The sequence below is a fragment of the Chiloscyllium plagiosum genome, unplaced genomic scaffold (assembly GCF_037043375.1).
Source record: "Chiloscyllium plagiosum isolate Xiang-an unplaced genomic scaffold, Cpla_swu_hap1 HiC_scaffold_37, whole genome shotgun sequence".
Lineage (NCBI taxonomy): Eukaryota > Metazoa > Chordata > Chondrichthyes > Orectolobiformes > Hemiscylliidae > Chiloscyllium > Chiloscyllium plagiosum.
In genome coordinates this window covers 45,221,950-45,240,015 of record NW_028270175.1, presented here as the reverse complement: position 1 = coordinate 45,240,015, position 18,066 = coordinate 45,221,950, and the positions used below count along the sequence as shown (strand labels likewise).

Sequence of the window (18,066 nt, the reverse complement as noted above, 5' to 3'; positions counted from 1 at the left end):
TGGCACCTCAGTTATTTACTATATATAGAGAGCTTAGAAGAGGAGACCTAAATTATGATTACCAAATTTGCTGCTGACACAAAAGTAGATGGGAGAGTAGGTTATAAAGAGAACATAAGGATGTTGCAGTGAGATGTAAATAAATTAAGTGATTGGGAAAAGATTTGGCAAATGGAATATAAGATGGGAAAATGTGAAATTGTCCATTTTGGCAGAAAGAATAAAAACGGAAGTATTTTATCTAAATGCTGAGAGACTGCAGCACTCTGAGATTCATAGGGTGACCTAGTGTATGTTTCGCAAAACATCTGAGTAGGCAGGCACAACAAGTAATGACAAAAATCAATAGAATGTTATAATTTATTGTGAGATGCAATGAATAGAAAAGTAGGTAAGTTATGCTTCAGTTAACAGGACACCAGTGAGATTGCATCTTGATTACTGCGCATATTACTGTTGTCTTTTTTACGGAAGGATGTAATACACTGGTAGAATCTCAGAAGTGGTTTACTAGATGAATACCTGGAATGGATGGGCTGCCTTGTGAGGACAAGTTGGACAGGCTGTGCTTTTATCTGCTGGAAGAGTAAGAGGTGACTTGATTGAGGCATATAAGATCCTGACAGGACTTGACAGGGTAGATGCGGAGAGGGTGCCTATCTTATGGGAGAATTTAGGACAAGATGTCACTGTTTAAAAATCAAGATTCACCCATCAATAATAGAAAGTAGGTGTGTTCATTTCTCTCAAAGCTATTATGAGGGTTTGGGCCTCCCTTCCTGAAAAGGTGCTGAAAGTATTCTCTTTGAGAGAGTTTCTTATTAAACTAGGAGGGTTTAAAGTTTATTAAAGGTTAATAGGGGTGGGTGGGAATGCCCATTTGAAGCTACAATCTACTACATAACATAAGAACAAAAGAACCAGGAGCAGGAGTAGGCCATCCAGCCCTTTGAGCCTGCTCCGCCATTCAATAAGATCATGGCTGATCATTTTGTGGTCTCAGCTCCACTTACCCGCACTCTCACTGTAACGCTTAGTTTTTTTTTAACAATAAAGGAATTATCTTAACTTTAAAAACATTTACTGAAGTAGCATCAACTACATCACTGGGCAGGGAATTCCACAGATTCACAATCCTCTGGATGAAGAGGTTCCTTCTCAATTCTGTCCTAAATCTGTTCCCTCTCATCTTGAGGCTATGTCCTCTTGTTCTAGTTTCACCTGCCAGTGGATACATCCTCTCTACTTCTATCTTATCTATTCCCTTCATAATTTTATATGTTCTATAAGATCCTCCCTCAATCTTCTGAATTCCAATGAATATAATCTCAGTGTACTCAGTATCTCCCCATAAACCAATCCCCTCAACTCTGGAATAAACCTAGCAGACCTCCTCTGCACCCCCTCCAGTGTCAGTCCATCCTTTCCCAAGTATGATTGATTAAATGATACAGAAGGCTTAAAGGGCTGCATGTCCTACGTGTGTATCCATATGTTTGTATGGCTTAACATCAGCTTTCCTTCTAATTCTGTTACCAGCTGCATAGGCTTCTGAGATAAACACTTACAGAACAGGAAGTCAATGCTGCAATTGGTGTGTCACTGTCAATTGCCATGCATGGAACACTGGAGCAGTTGCCCAGGTGTGCAACTTAAAGGAAACAATCATTAACACCACTCCAAGCAGTATTGGCTAATAATACCCTGGCCAATACCCTGTAACATTTTCCTGAGCAATAGCTGGTACTATACTAGATGGTAGCTATAAATATTTTAATCAAACTAATCTAGACATGTTTATGACACACTCCTCTGGAGTAGGTGGGATTTGAACCCAGCCATTCTGGCACAGTGGTCATATACCGGAGGTAAGGACACTACCATTGCATCACAAGAACCCTACGATAGATAACTGCCATGGTCTTAAGTATTTAGGGAATCTAATATGTATTGCAGATAATAGAAACACGAGCCATAAGACTTGAAGTCATTTTGCTGTTACCAATTAATAGAATTGATCAGAGAGTCATTTAAATTAGCCAAAGCTTGGTAGGCTTTGGAAACTTCCTAACAGAAACACAGCATTGTTACAATAAAGAAGAAAGCCACTTGGTCCACTGGCTCTTTAAGTCAGCACCATTACCCAGTACCAAGCTCCTGCTTTTCCCACCATAACCTTGCACATTATTTTTAGCCAAATGTTTAACTTTTGAATACCTCAATTGAACCTGTCTCCTCCACATTTCCAGGAATCTCAAGAATTCAAATTACGGTGATGAGTAGGTAATTGAGCACTAAATTGTATCAGAAGCCCTACAGTGTGGAAACAGGCCATTTGGCCCATTGAGTCCATACCAACTCTCTGAAGGGTATCATACCCAGACCAAGTGCCCCGCATTTCGGCGTGGGTTTCCTCCGGGTGCTCAGGTTTCCTCCAACAGTCCAAAGATGTGCAGGTTAGGTGAATTGGCCATGATAAATTGCCATAATGTTCATGGATGTGTATGTTAGATGCATTAATAAGGGGAAATGTAGAGTAAAAGGGTAGGGTAATGGGTCTGGGTGGGTTACTCTTCAGATACTCTTCAGAGGGTTGGTGTTAATAATGGCCTGTTTCCACACTGTAGGAATTCTATAATTCTATGATTCCCATTGCTAACTCACCCAGCATGCACATCCCTGGACATTATCGGCAATTTAGTATGGCCAATCCATGTAACCTACACATCTTTAGAGTAGGGGAAGAAAGCTTATAAAATGGGAATAAAACTTGATTAATAAAAATATTTTCTTAGAATAACAAAGTAATAACAAGTGAAATTGATATTGCTCAAATAAAGGGCTGGGTTTTAATGCATTGGGACAGTGAAGATCCAATAGTGCATGAGAAACAAAGAAATATATTAAATACTTTTGTCAGTGGCTTTCAAGCTCACCACTTTATTATTTTCTCTTTTGATTTTCCATCTAATCAGTGCACTGGCCATGATAAACACTCACACAGTGTAATTTCAACTTCAATATTGAAAAGAACAATCTAACCATGCAAGTTGAGGCTGTCAGAGAACTGAAATTGTTCAGCTATCTAAAATCTGTGCTCCACTTCATGACATTACTTGAGTGCATTGTTGGGGCTATGAAGAACAGTGAGGGAAATTCCTCACCGGTAACTGGAGAGAGAATGCTGCTGTTGCAAAAAACAAGTCAAACTTGGAGGATACTGAGGCAATCAGGAGCAGGAATGTAGTGGCATATTCCTGGAGCCAGTGCATAAAGCAGCTTCATGAACTAACAAGGACAGAAAATATGAGGACTGTACAACATTCATCTAAATCCTGCTTTGTATAATACACCATCAACTCAGTTTGCCTTCTCAAGTACACTTCATTACATCATTCCTCACTGACATTATAGATGCGCCTCTTTGAATCCAATTCTCCATAACCCCATCTACCCAACCAACACTGGCATTCGCCCCTGAAAAATGATCAAAACATTGCAAGCATCACAAGCATACTTCCAACAAATGCATTCCCATTGAATAAACTCAGACTATTATGCAAAGACATTTTTTTTTCTCTGCTTTTTGATTTGTAGTTAGTTTTTGTTGCTGCATAAACCATGCGCATGGGTTTTGGAGAAAATGTTTTATCAAAACATGGGTGGCACAGTGGCTCAATGGTTAGCACAGCTGCCTCACAGTGCCAGGGGCCCAGGTTTGATCCTAATTTCAGGTGATATAAATTAAGTGACTGTCTAGAGACAGAATCTGATGGAATGTAACACCTAAAATCTGAAAGAAAACTTCAAACAGATTGTACTGTGATCTCTTGTGACTAAACATAATAAGAGGCTGCCCCCTTTTAATCATACCAGATTATTCAAAGAAATTGCATTCCAAACTCCCACTGCCATTAAGTTTCTTTCATCTCTTCCAAAAAAAATTATTTGAAAAAGAATATCACAATCGTACAGACACTTTAATGTGTGGCAAAGTCTAGCACATCATTAGTACACTTAATCAGAAATACAAAACTGTGGATGCTGAAAATTTGAAATAAAGTCCAAAGATGCTGGAAATGCTCATTTGGTCTGGCAGAATCTGTGGGCAGAAAACATCATTTCTGTTTCAGAAAGGTCACCTGTTACATTTTTACTTTTATTTCTCTAGATTTAATCAGTTATTTAGTGCAGTAAAATACTTTGGTATTTGGGAAAGACCTTCTCAAAAATAGTGTCAATTCTACTACGATCGATGCTGTATCTCATTTGTGTACCTGAGGACATTTAATTTTTTTTGTTATGAACTGCAATTTTATTCTGAGTTTCTGAATAGTGGTGTGATGATAATATTGACATTAAATTATAATGGCATAGAAGGAGACCATTCAGCCTATCACGTTCAATGTGGACCACGACCGAAGTCGTGGTCCACATTGACACCAATGACATAGGTAGGAGGAGCGCTGAGGATGTTAGGCAGGCTTTCAGGGAGCTAGGTTGGAAGCTCAAAGTTAGAACGAACAGAGTTGTTGTCTCTGGTTTGTTACCCGTGCCACGTGATAGAGAGTCAAGGAATAGGGAGAGAGAACAGTTAAATGCGTGGCTACAGGGATGGTGCAGAAGGGAGGGATTCTGGTATTTGGATAACTGGGGTTCTTTCTGGGGAAGGTGGGACCTCTATAAACAGGATGGTCTACACCTGAACCTGAGGGGCACCAGTATCCTTGGTGGGAGGTTTGCTAGTGCTCTTGGGGGGAGTTTAAACTAACTCTGCAGGGGCATGGGAACCCAGACTGTAGCTTTAGGGTGCAGGACCTGGAGTGTAGGGAGGTTAGGAACATGGCATCAATTTCAAAGGAGGGTGCCTGTAAACAGGAAAGTGGCTTGAAGTGTGTATACTTCAACGCAAGAAGTATACGAAATAAGGTAGGTGAACTTGCAGCATGGGTTGGTACCTGGGACTTCGATGTTGTGGCTATTACGGAGACATGGGTAGAACAGGGACAGGATTGGCTGTTGCAGGTTCAAGGGTTTAAATGTTTTAGTAGGGTCAGAGGTGGGGGTAAAAGAGGGGGAGGTGTGGCATTGCTTGTCAAAGATAGTATTACAGCTGTGGAAAGGACGATGGATGAAGACTCGCCATCTGAGGTAGTTTGGGTTGAGGTTAGGAATAGAAAAGGTGAGCTCACCCTGTTAGGAGTTTTTTACAGACCTCCTAATAGTCCTAGAAACGCAGAAGAAAGGATTGCGAGGATGATTCAAGAGAAGAGTGAAAGTAATAGGGTGGTTGTTATGGGGGACTTTAACTTTCCTGATATTGATTGGGAAAGCTATAGCTCAAGTTCGTTAGATGGGTCAGTGTTTGTCCAATGTGTGCAGGAGGGTTTCCTGACACAATATGTAGATAGGCCAACAAGAGGTGAGGCCATACTGGATTTGGTTCTGGGTAATGAACCATTACCCAGGTGTTAGAATTAGAGGTTGGTGAGCACTTTGGGGACAGTGACTACAATTCGGTGACTTTTACTCTAGTGATGGAGAGGGATAAGTGTGCACTACAGGGCAAGAGTTATAGCTGGGGGCAGGGAAATTATGATGCGGTGAGGCATGACTTAGGATGTGTGGCTTGGAAAAGTAAGCTTCAAGGCAAGGGCGTAATTGATATGTGGAGCTTGTTCAAGGAGCAACTATTGAGTGTCCTTGATAAGTATGTACCCGTCAGGCAGGGAGGAAAGGGTCATGTGAGGGAGCCGTGGTTTAATAAGGAATTGGAATCCCTTGTTAAATGGAAGAGGATGGCCTATGTAAAGATGAGGCGTGAAGGTTCAATTGGGGCGATTGAGAGTTATAAGGTAGCCAGGAAGGACCTGAAGAGAGAGCTAAGAGCAGCAAGGAGGGGACATGAAAGGTCCTTAGTTGGTAGGATTAGGGAAAACCCTAAGGCTTTCTATAGGTATGTCAGGAATAAAAGAATGACTAGGGTAGAAATAGGTCCAGTCAAGGATAGTAGTGGGAAGTTGCGTGTGGAGGCTGAAGAGATTGGGGAGACATTGAATGAATACTTTTCGTCAGTATTCAATCAGGAACAGGACATTGTTGTCAATGTGAGTACTGAGTCACAATTAAGTAGAATGGATGGCTTTGAGGTATGTAGAGAAGAGGTGTTGGAAATTCTGGAAAGGGTGAAAATAGATAAGTCCCCTGGGCCTGATGGCATTTCTCCTAGGATTCTCTGGGAAGCAAGGGAGGAGATTGCAGAGCCATTGGCCTTGATTTTTATGTCCTTGTTGTCTACAGGAGTAGTGCCAGAAGATTGGAGGCTAGCAAATGTGGTTCCCTTGTTCAAGAAGGGGAGTAGGGATAACCCTAGTAACTATAGGCCGGTGAGTCTCACTTCTGTTGTGGGCAAAATCTTAGAGAGAATTGTAAGGGATAGGATTTATGAACATCTGGATAGGAATAATGTGATCAAGGATAGTCAGCATGGTTTTGTGAAGGGCAGGTCGTGCCTCACAAACCTTATTGAATTCTTTGAGAAGGTGACTAAGGAGGTGGACGAGAGGAAAGCGGTAGATGTGGTGTATATGGATTTTAGTAAGGCGTTTGATAAGGTTCCCCATGGTAGACTACTGCAAAAAATACGGAGGTATGGCATTGAGGGTGAGTTGGAGGTTTGGATTAGGATTTGGCTGGCTGGAAGAAGAGAGGGTAGTAGTTGATGGCAAAGGTTAATCTTGGAGTGCCGTCACTAGCGGTGTTCCGCAAGGATCTGTTTTGGGACGATTGCTGTTTGTCATTTTTATAAATGACCTGGAGGAGGGTTAGAAGGTTGGGTGAGCAAGTTTGCGGATGATACGAAAGTCGGAGGAGTTGTAGACAGTGAGGAAGGATGTGGCAGGTTACAGCGGGATATAGATAAGCTGCAGAACTGGGCAGAAAGGTGGCAAATGGAGTTCAATGTAGCTAAGTGTGAGGTGATTCACTTTGGTAAGAGTAATAAAAAGATGGGGTACTGGGCTAACGGTCGGATACTTGGTAGTGTGAATGAGCAGAGGGATCTTGGCGGCCATATCTGAAGTATTGTGTGCAGTTTTGGTCGCCATACTATAGGAAGGATGTGGAGGCACTGGAACGGGTGCAGAGCAGGTTTACCGGGATGTTGCCTGGTATGGTAGAAAGATCGTATGAGGAAAGGCTGAGGCACTTGGGGTTGTTTTCATTGGAGAAAAGAAGGTTTAGGGGTGACTTGATAGAGGTGTACAAGATGATTAGGGGTTTAGATAGGGTCGACAGTGAGAATCTTTTTCCACGTATGGAGTCAGCTATTACGAGGGGCATAGCTTTAAATTAAGGGGGGGTAGGTATAGGACAGATGTTAGGGGTAGGTTCTTTACTCAGTGAGTCGTGAGTTCATGGAATGCCCTGCCAGTAGCAGTGGTGGACTCTCCCTCATTATGGGCATTTAAGCGGGCATTGGATAGGCATATGGAGGATAGTGGGCTAATGTAGGTTAGGTGGGCTTGGATCGGCGCAACATCGAGGGCCGAAGGGCCTGTACTGCGCTGTATTCTTATATGTTCTATGTTCTATGCTCGTTCTCTGTAGGCCACTCCAATGAGCCTCATCCCCTGGCATATCCCAAATTCCCTGCAGGTTTATTTCTCTCAAGTAGCTGTTCAATTTCTTTTTGAAACTATTCACCCTTTCCACTTCCACAACCCTCAAAAGCAGCAAGTTCTGGGTTATTAGAGTTCGCTTGCAATATCCCTCATATTTATCCCTGTGCCTTTTCCCAAAATTTTGAATCTTTGTCCCCTACACCTTGTCTCATCAGCAAATGGGAAGTCTACTTTCTCTACTTTATCAAAGCTTGTACACCTCCAACAAATTTTGCCTCAATCTCCCTTATTCCATGGAGGATAACCCCTGAGCTTTCCCCGTCTCACTTTGTAGCTAAAACCGCCGCAGTCACTGGAACTGTTCTGATAAATTTCCTCTGCACCCCGAAAAGATCCTCACACCTTTCCTAATGTTTGATGATCATACTTGATGTAACGTCTAGAGCCCATTGATATTTTTCCTTGATAATCGTTTGTCATTCATAAAAATTTCTCCCCCTCCTTGCTCTCGATTCTCATTATCGAAGACCCACAACATCACCATTCAATCATTCTTGCACATTTCTCTAATTTCCTGAAAATTTTCTTCTCGATCTCACTCTCTCTCTTTTGATTTATGGAGGTGTATAAAATACGCCAGTAGTGTGATCATACCTTGCCGGCTTCTCAATTTTAATTAAAGGAATTCTGTTCCTGCCCTCTCAAGGACATCTCCCCAAATCAGTATTGTGACTCTGCCGTCAATGCTCCTTTTTCTTTCCTGAACACTTTGCATCCTTGAACAATAGGCCCACAATCATCACCATTTTTTAAAAGAAACACATTTTCATTATTGCCACTATGTCATAATCCCACACAGCTGTTGGTGATTATAGTCACCAACCTCACTCACCATATTTTGTTCATTTGCACACAGAATTCTAAACTGTCTTTGTATTTATCATAGTCCTTGTTATTCTGCTTCTGTCTGAAATGGTTTTACTTTCTTCCTTAATCCAATCCAACTTTATAAACATTGTTGCTTTTTTACTACTTCTACATACTGGTGCCATTGTAACCTTTAATTTTGCCATCATGACTTTTAACTTACTTAACCTCACAAAGTGTCATGTAATATTGTACTGTTTACAGGAATACAACAGAGAAATATGCAACCTCTCACCTTTTCCAGGTGTACTACATTAGCCATGCTGTTCCACTAGAACAAATTTATATTTTTCTGAATATCTACTAACTCATAATGAAAACCAGTAGCTTCCCACATTAAACTCACTGCCTGGTATATATTTGAAATGTTCATTTTTTGACATCTGCCTCCTTTTAATTCTGATTCTATCTTAAAAGCCAGCAAGCTTTGAAAGATCAGAATTAATGAATTCCACTTTGCTCAAGTTTATTTTTAGTTCCCTAAGGCAGAAGTGATGAGGGCCATTATTTAGATCGCTTGCAAATTGGTCCATCATAGTTTTTCCAATTAAACTCCTGACTGCAAAGATCTCCCTATCAATATTCTCTTGACTTCTCTCAGTCACTAGTATTGTATCCTCCTGCTTTGCTGTGCAAACTGGCACCAAGTACTAATTCACTATGGCTACCAGATACTTATCCTGCACAACCCTGAAAAATTAACCTGGTTTTAATTATCCCATCTACTCATTTTGAATGTCCTGATAGAAAGTATTTTTTTAAATATTATCCTATATACAGCTGCAAATCTTTCCTGGCTTTGTTTTCTTTGTTTCCATCTGTTACCTGTGATGATCTTCAATCCTTCTTCTTGCCCTATTCCTCACCTTACATTCTGCTCCTTGTATGTACCAATTGCTTGAACCACATCCTAGCCATGCTTCTCCTGTAATATATAATTTTTCATAGCCTCATAGACATTTACAGCAGTTCCTACAAATGGGAGGGTGGTGAATGTAACTCCAATATTTAGAAATGGAGGAAAAGAAGTAATAGACAGTTGCAAACCAGTTAGCATAACATCAGTGGTGGAGGGAAGTCCTTGTTTATTACAAAACAAGTGATTACAGAATATTTGTAAAGAATGAGTGGGGTTGGACAACGCTAGCATGGATTTTTAAAGGCAAATCATTCTTCAAAAAATTTCTGGAGTATTTTTAAGGATGTAACTAATAGAACAGATAAGGGAGAGCCAGTGGATGTGGTGTGTTTGGATTTTCAGATGGCTTTGGATAAGGTCTCTCCTAAGAGCTTAGTTGAAAAGGTTAAAGTATACATTATGGAATGGGAGTTCTTGCTTCTGTAGTGCCAACTCCAATGGAGGCACAGAGTTGAGCCAGGATCAAAGGGAAACATTCTGTTACCATAACATCTAATTGATGGACGTGTTGAAGGGCTGAGGAATGTTGTAGCTGGGAATAAGCTATTGTCAGAATGGCAATGGGCATTTCTGTGGCAACTCATTTTGTTAGTTGTCACGCAGGTTGATAAGGTTACTAAGAAGGTGTACAGTGTGTTAGCTTTTATTGATAGAGGGATTGAGTTTCGGAGCCATGAGGTCATGTACAAAAGTCTGGTGCAGCTGCACTTAGAGTATTGTGTACAGTTCTGGTCACCACATTGTAGGAAGGACATGGAAGTTTTGGAAAGGGTGCAGAGGAGATTTACCAGGATGTTGCCTTATATGGAGGGAAGGTCTTATGAAGAAAGGCTGAGAGACTTGAGGCTGTTTCCATTAGACGGAAGAAAGTTGAGAAGTGGCTTAATTGAGACGTATAAGATAATCAGAGGGATGACAGAGTGGACAGTGAGAGCCTTTTTCCTTGGATGGTGATGGCTAGCATGAAGGGACATATTTTTAAACTGAGGGGGTGATAGATATAGGACAGATGGCAGAGGTAGTTTCTTTACTCAGACTAATGGGGTGTGGAACACCCTGCCTGCCACAGTAGTAGACACGCCAACTTTAAGGGCATTCAAATAGTCATTGGATGAAAATCGAATAGTGTAGGTTAGATGGGCTTCAGACTGATTTCACAGGTCAGCACAACATTGACAGGTGAAAGGCCTGCACTGCGCTGTAATTTTCTATATTCTATGTTAGTGTGTGCAGTGCCAGTTCAATAATTGTGCTACCAATGCAGTTTATTATACTGGCATTACTAATATCCATGAAATCCTGATGAATTAAAACTTGTATTTAAACAAATTCATTCTGTTCAAACCTGTGAATTAAAGAGCAAGCCGATGAGTACAAACAGATTTTACATATACAAACACCTGCATGTTCTTCTCTGATAAAACACACAGCATCACTTACCCACAGTAACAGAGATGAGAGCAGACAATAAAATAGCAATAATCTCTCACTGAAATGAACAGCTTGGTCCGACATAATATGCCTATTTACAAATACACTGAAGCATGAAATCGTAATGTAAAGGTCTTGACCTTGGATTATTTTGGGACCTTTCAATGTTTTGAGGTTCCACAAAATAAAAATGGTCTTCTTGTTCAATCAAAACTCTGACTTGAGCACATGGCACATTGACCTTCTCATAGTCTGCCTCCACTTACAAACCAGAATTTATCTTGCATCTATTCTCACAATAGAAAGGAAAGCATAAGATGACTTAATTACTTTGCAATCACTCACTGAATTATTATCTTTGCAAGTCTCTTGGTGCCCTCAGCAGGAGTCAAAACACAAACCAGATCTGAGGGCTCTGTAGCATAAGCAACAGAAACTGCTGTAGGCCAGCACTTACATTCAGAGAACAGAAAACTCACAGGCGGCTGTTGAACCCATTGTAGCCTTGTCAGGTCTTTGAAAGTATGACCTATTTATTCCCACTCTGTTCTTTCCCCATAGTTCTGCAATTGCTAACTTTTTACAAATGTAACCATTTCACTTTGGAAAGATACTGATTCTGCTTGTACCATCCTTTCCAGCTGTGCATTCCAGCTAATCAGCGTGAATATATTTCTCTAATCTTTGATTATTTACCTTATGACTGTCCCCTCTGATTTTTAAAAAAAATTTATTTGTGGGATGTGGGTATAGCTGGCTTGCCAGCATTTATTGCCAGGCCCTAGTTAACATTGAGAGGGTGATGATGAGCTGCCTTCTTGTTCTAGTTTTTATTGGTAGAGGGATTGAGTTTCGGAGCCATTAGGTCATATTGCAGCTGTAAAAAAACTCTGGTGCGGCCGCACTCATAGTATTGCGTACAGCTTTTCACAGCAGAGAGCGGCGCGAGCTGGGCGGAAGTGAAGTTGGAGCGCAGAGCTAGTCAGGAAGGTAAGTGATTGATATTTGAGTGGGTGTGTTCTAGACCCCAGGCCCTACATAGACCCCGCCCAGCTCACGCCGCTCTCTGCTGTGAAAAGCTGTACGCAATACTTCGAGTGCAGCCGCACCAGAGTTTTTTTACAGCTGCAATATGACCTCATGGCTCCGAAACTCAATCCCTCTACATAGTAGGGCCTCCCTCCCATCCTCCTCTGAGACGTCCTTAAGGGTGTGCAGCCAGAAGTCGTGTTGCACGTTGGCACCAACGACATAGGTAGGAAGAGGGGTGGGGAGGTCATTCAGGAGCTCAGGGAGTTAGGCTGGAAGCTAAAAGCTAGGACGGACAGAGTCGCTATCTCTGGGTTGTTGCCGGTGCCACGTGACAGTGAGGCAAGGAATAGGGAGACAGTGCAGTTGAACACATGGCTGCAAAGATGGTGAAGGAGGGAGGGCTTCAGGTATTTGGAGAATTGGACTGCATTCTGGGGAAGGTGGGACCTGTACAAGCAGGACAGGTTGCACCTGAACCAGAAGGGCACCAATATCCTGGGAGGTAGGTTTGCGAGCACTCTTCGGGGGGGTTTAAACTAATTTGGCAGGGGGATGGGATCCGGACTTGTAGTCCAGCAAGTAGGCTAGCTGTTTGTCAGGATGTCCAAGAATGTAGGGAGGCTGTGGAGAAGGTAGCACTGACAGGGAATACTTGCGGACACAGAGATGGGCTCAAGTGTGTATACTTCAATGCAAGGAGTATCAGAGATAAGGTGGGTGAACTTAAGGTGTGGATCGGTACCTGGGACTACGATGTTGTGGCCATCACGGAAACGTGGATAGAAGAGGGACAGGAATGGTTGTTGGAGATTCCTGGTTACAGATGTTTCAGTAAGATTAGGGAGGGTGGGAAAAAAGGAGGGGGGGTGGCGTTGCTAATTAGAAATGGTATAACGGCTGCAGAAAGGCAGCTCGAGGGGGATCTGCCTTTGGAGGTAGTATGGGCTGAAGTCAGAAATAGGAAAGGTGCAGTCACCTTGTTGGGTGTTTACTATAGGCCCCCCAATAGCAGCAGAGATGTGGAGAAACAGATTGGGAAACAGATTTTGGAAAGGTGCAGAAGCCACAGGGTAGTAGTCATGGATGATTTCAACTTCCCAAACATTGATTGGAAGCTCTTTAGATCAAGTAGATTGGATGGGGCGGTGTTTGTGCAGTGTGTACAGGAAGCTTTTCTAACTCAGTATGTAGATTGCCCGACCAGAGGGGAGGCCATATTGGATTTGGTACTTGGTAACGAACCGGGACAAGTGATGGGCTTGTTAGTGGGTGAACATTTTGGTAATGGTGACCACAATTCTGTGACTTTCACCTTGGTTATGGAGAGAGATATTTGTGTGCAACAGGGTAGGTTTTACAATTGGGGGAAGGGTAAGTACGATGCTGTAAGACAGGATCTGAGGAGCATAAGTTGGGAGCATAGGCTGTCAGGAAAGGATGTCGTGGAAATGTGGAACTTTTTCAAGGAACAGATACGACGTCTCCTTGATATGTATGTACCTGTCAGGCAGGAAAGAGATGGTCGTGTGAGGGAACCTTGGTTGACGAGGGAGGTTGAATGTCTTGTAAAGAGGAAGAAGGGGGCTTACATAAGGTTGAGGAAACAGGGTTCAGACAGAGCATTGGAGGGATACAGGATTGCCAGAAGGGAGCTGAAGAAAGGGATTAGGAGAGCTAAGTGAGGGCATGAAAAATCTTTGGCGAATAGGATCAAGGCATTTTATGCGTATGTGAGAAACATGAGAATGACGAGAACGAGGGTAGGTCCAGTCAAGGACAGTAGTGGGAGACTGTGTATTGAGTCGGAAGAGATAAGTGAGGTCTTGAATGAGTATTTTTCTTCAGTATTTACAAACGAGAGGGACCGTATTGTTGAAGAGGAGAGTGTGAAATGGACTGGTAAGCTAGAGGAGATACTTGTTAGGAAGGAAGATGTGTTGGACATTTTGAATAACTTGAGGATAGACAAGTCCCCCGGGCCTGACGGGATATATCCTAGGATTATGTGGGAAGCAAGAGAGGAAATTGCAGAGCCGTTGGCAATGATCTTTTCGTCTTCACTGTCAACGGGGGTGGTACCAGGGGACTGAAGAGTGGCGAATGTTGTGCCCCTGTTCAAAAAAGGAAATAAGGATAAACCCGGGAATTACAGGCCAGTTAGTCTTACTTCGGTGGTAGGCAAAGTAATGGAAAGGGTACTGAGGGATAGGATTTATGAGTATCTGGAAAGACGCTGCTTGATTAGGGACAGCCAGCACGGATTTGTGAAGGGTAGGTCTTGCCTTACAAGTCTTATTGAATTCTTTGAGGAGGTGACCAAGCATGTGGATGAGGGTAGAGCAGTGGATGTAGTAGAGATGGATTTTAGTAAGGCATTTGATAAGGTTCCCCATGGTAGACTTATGCGGAAAGTCAGGAGGCATGGGATAGAGGGAAATTTGGCCAGTTGGATAGAAAACTGGCTAACCGGTCAAAGTCAGAGAGTGGTGGTAGATGGCAAATATTCAGCCTGGAGCCCAGTTACAAGTGGAGTTCCGCAGGGATCAGTTCTGGGTCCTCTGCTGTTTGTAATTTTTATTAATGACTTGGAAGAGGGAGTCGAAGGGTGGGTCAGCAAATTTGCAGATGATACGAAGATTGGTGGAGTTGTGGATAGTGAGGAGGGCTATTGTCGGCTGCAAAGGGACTTAGATATGATGCAGAGCTGGGCTGAGGAGTGGCAGATGGAGTTCAACCCTGCCAAGTGTGAGGTTGTCCATTTTGGAAGGACAAATAAGAATGCGGAATACAGGGTTAACGGTTGGGTTCTTAGTAAGGTGGAGAAGCAGAGGGATCTTGGGGTCTATGTTCATAGATCTTTGAAAGTTGCCACTCAGGTGGATAGAGCTTGTAAGAAGGCCTATGGTGTATTAGCGTTCATTAGCCGAGGGATTGAATTCAAGAGTCGTGAAGTGATGTTACAGCTGTACAGGACTTTGGTTAGGCCACATTTGGAGTACTGTGTGCAGTTCTGGTCGCCTCACTTTAGGAAAGATGTGGAAGCTTTGGAGAGGGTGCAGAGAAGAATTACCAGGATGTTGCCTGGAATGGAGAATAGGTCATACGAGGATAGGTTGAGCATGCTAGGCCTTTTCTCATTGGAACGGAGAAGGATGAGGGGTGACTTGATAGAGGTGTGTAAGATGATCAGGGGAACAGATAGAGTAGACACTCAGAAACTTTTTCCCCGAGTACAACAGAGTGTTACAAGGGGACATAAATTTAAGGTGAAGGGTAGAAGGTATGGGGGAGATGTCAGGGGTAGGTTCTTTATCCAGAGAGTGGTGGGGGCATGGAATGCGCTGCCTGTGGGAGTGGCAGAGTCAGAATCATTGGCGAACTTTAAGTGGCAATTGGATAGGTACATGGATGGGTGTTTAAGCTAGGACAAATGTTCGGCACAACATTGTGGGCCGAAGGGCCTGTTCTGTGCTGTATTGTTCTATGTTCTATGTTCTAGTTCTGGTCACCGCATTATAGGAATGATGTGAAAGCTTTGGAAAGGGTTCGGAGGAGATTTACTAGGATGTTGCCTAGTATGGAGGGAAGGTATTATGAGGAAAGGCTGAGGGACTTGAGGCTGTCTTCGATAGAGAGAAGGTTGAGAGGTGACTTAATTAAGACATAGAAGATAATCAGAGGGTTAGACAGGGTGAACAGTGAGAGCCTTTTTTCTCGGATGGTAATGGCTAGCATGAGGGTAGATAGATATAGGATAGATGTCAGAAGTAGTTTCTTTACTCAGAGAGTAGTAGGAGCGTGGAATGCCCTGCCTGCAACAGTGGTAGACATTAAAGGCATCTAAATGGTCATTGGATAAACATATGTATGAAAATGGAATTGTGTAGGTTAGATGGGCTTCAGACTGGTTTCACAGGTCGGCACAACATCAAGGGCTGAAGGGCCTGTACTGCGCTGTCATGTTCTATGTTCTTACTGTTGCAGTCTACCTGCTGTGGGTTGACCCTCAATGCCATTAGGGAGGGAATATCCAGTACTTTGATCCAGAAATAATGAAGGAACGGCAATATATTTCCAAATCAGGATGGTGAGTGGCTTGGCAGGCAACTTGCAGGTGGTGGAGTTACCATATATCTGCTGTCCTTATATATGGAAGTGCTGAGTTTGGAAGGTGTGTCTGCAGTGCATCTTGTAATGGTACACATTGTCGTTACTGAGCATCAGTGTTGGAGGGTCTGGGTGCTTGTGGATGAAATGGCAATCAAGTGCGCTGATTTATCCTTATTGGTGTCAAGCTTCTTGAGTGTTGTTATGGCTGTATTCATCCAGGCAACTATGGAGTATTCTATCACCATCCTGACTTCTGCCTTGTAGATGGTGGACAGGCTTTTAGAAGTCAGAAGTTGCGTTACTTGCCACAGTCTTCCCAGCCTCTGACCTGCTAATGTAGCCACTGCGTTTTTGTGGTGACTTCAGTTGAGTTTCTGGTTAATGATAACTCCCAGGATTCAGTGATAGCAAAGGGCGGTGGTTGGATCATCTCTTACTGGTGATGGTCATAACCTGGCATATTTGTGGTGAAAATGTTACATGCCACTTGGATATTATCCACATCTTGTTGCATTTCAACATGTATCTAAGGAGATGTGAATGGTGCTGAACATTGTGCAATCATCGGCAAACATTCCCAGTTCTGACCTTCTAATGGAGGGAAGATCATTAATGAAGCAGCTGAAGAAGATTGACCTTCGGACACTCCCCTGCCTTGCAATGACGTCGTGGAGCTGAGATGATTCACATCCAACACCACGACCATCTTCCTATGTGTCAGGTATGACTTCATCCACTGGAGAGTTTGCCCCCAATACCCATTGATTCCAATTTACCAGCGTTCCTTGATGCCACACTCGGTCAAATGCAGCTTAATGTCAAGGGCTCTAACTCTCACCTCACTCTGGAATTCTGCTCTTTTATCAATGTTTGAACCAAATGGTTACCAACACATTTGTTGGTTGAATGAGAAGAGAGATGTGGGGGAGGAGGAGAATCAGAGAAATAAGTGAGGTGAGTGACAGTATAAGATCCTGTTACACTCTGATCACATCTGCTGGTGAGGGAAATATTGGACCAGAACAGACCCGATTAATAAGTTTAAAAAAACTGTTAGATCTTTCAGAATTCATTGTGGTTGAGTTCCCAGGCTCAGGATGGACTTTGTAAGTATATGAGAAGTAGGAGCAGGAGTAGAACATTGAGCATGTCAAGCCTGTCCCTTTTATGATCATGGCTGATTTTATTGAACAGCCTCACGTCGGAGAGACTGTGGTACAGTAGTAATGTCACTAGGCTAATAATCTCATTCTCTAGACTGATACTCTGGAAACATCGGTTCAAATCGCCCCATCACAGGATGGTCAAATTCAATAAAAAGTAGTTTAATGGTAACTTTTTAACCATTTCAGTTAAAAAGCTGTCTGCATCACTTATACCTTTTAGGGAAGGAAATCTGTCATCCTTACCTGGTCTGACCAACATGTGACTGTAAACCCACAGCAATGTGGTTGGCTCTTAATGGGTTTCTGGGCAATTAGAGATGTTCAATAAATGCTGGCTTTCTAGCAACACCCAGATCCAATGAACAAATTACCCAATCTCCACTGCATGCAAGGAAAGATTTCTCCTTATTAAAATGAAGACCCTTACTTATAAAATATGCCCCTTATTCTCGATTACCTCAACATTTTCTCAGCAACTAATCTGTCAAAACTTCACATGTTTCAAAAAGATCAACTCTCATTCTTCTAAACCTTCTCTCAGTGGTTAACACTGCTGCCTCACAGAGCCAGGGATCCAGGTCTAACTTCCCCCTCAGGCAACTGTCTATCTGGAGTTTGCACATTCTCCCCATATCTGTGGGGGTTTCCTCCGGGTGCTCCAGTTTCCTGTACAGGTCCGGTGAACTGGTCATGCTAAATTGCCAATAGTGATAGATGCATTAGTCGGGTAAATAAAAGGTAGGAGAATGGGTCTGGGTGGGTTACTCTTCGGAGGATCACTGCGGACTTGTTGGGCCAAAGGACATGTTTCTATATTGTAGGGAATGTTATCTAAACTTTACTGAGGATAAGTCCAAGC

The 18,066-nt window shown here is 42.7% G+C and overlaps 1 protein-coding gene across 3 annotated transcripts in view; it reads right to left on the bottom strand.

Moving 5' to 3' along the window:
• LOC122540083 (ephrin type-B receptor 2) overlaps positions 1-18,066 on the bottom strand; it is a 699,339-nt gene that overhangs the window by 449,162 nt on the left and 232,111 nt on the right. The gene's annotated exons all lie outside the window — the stretch shown is intronic.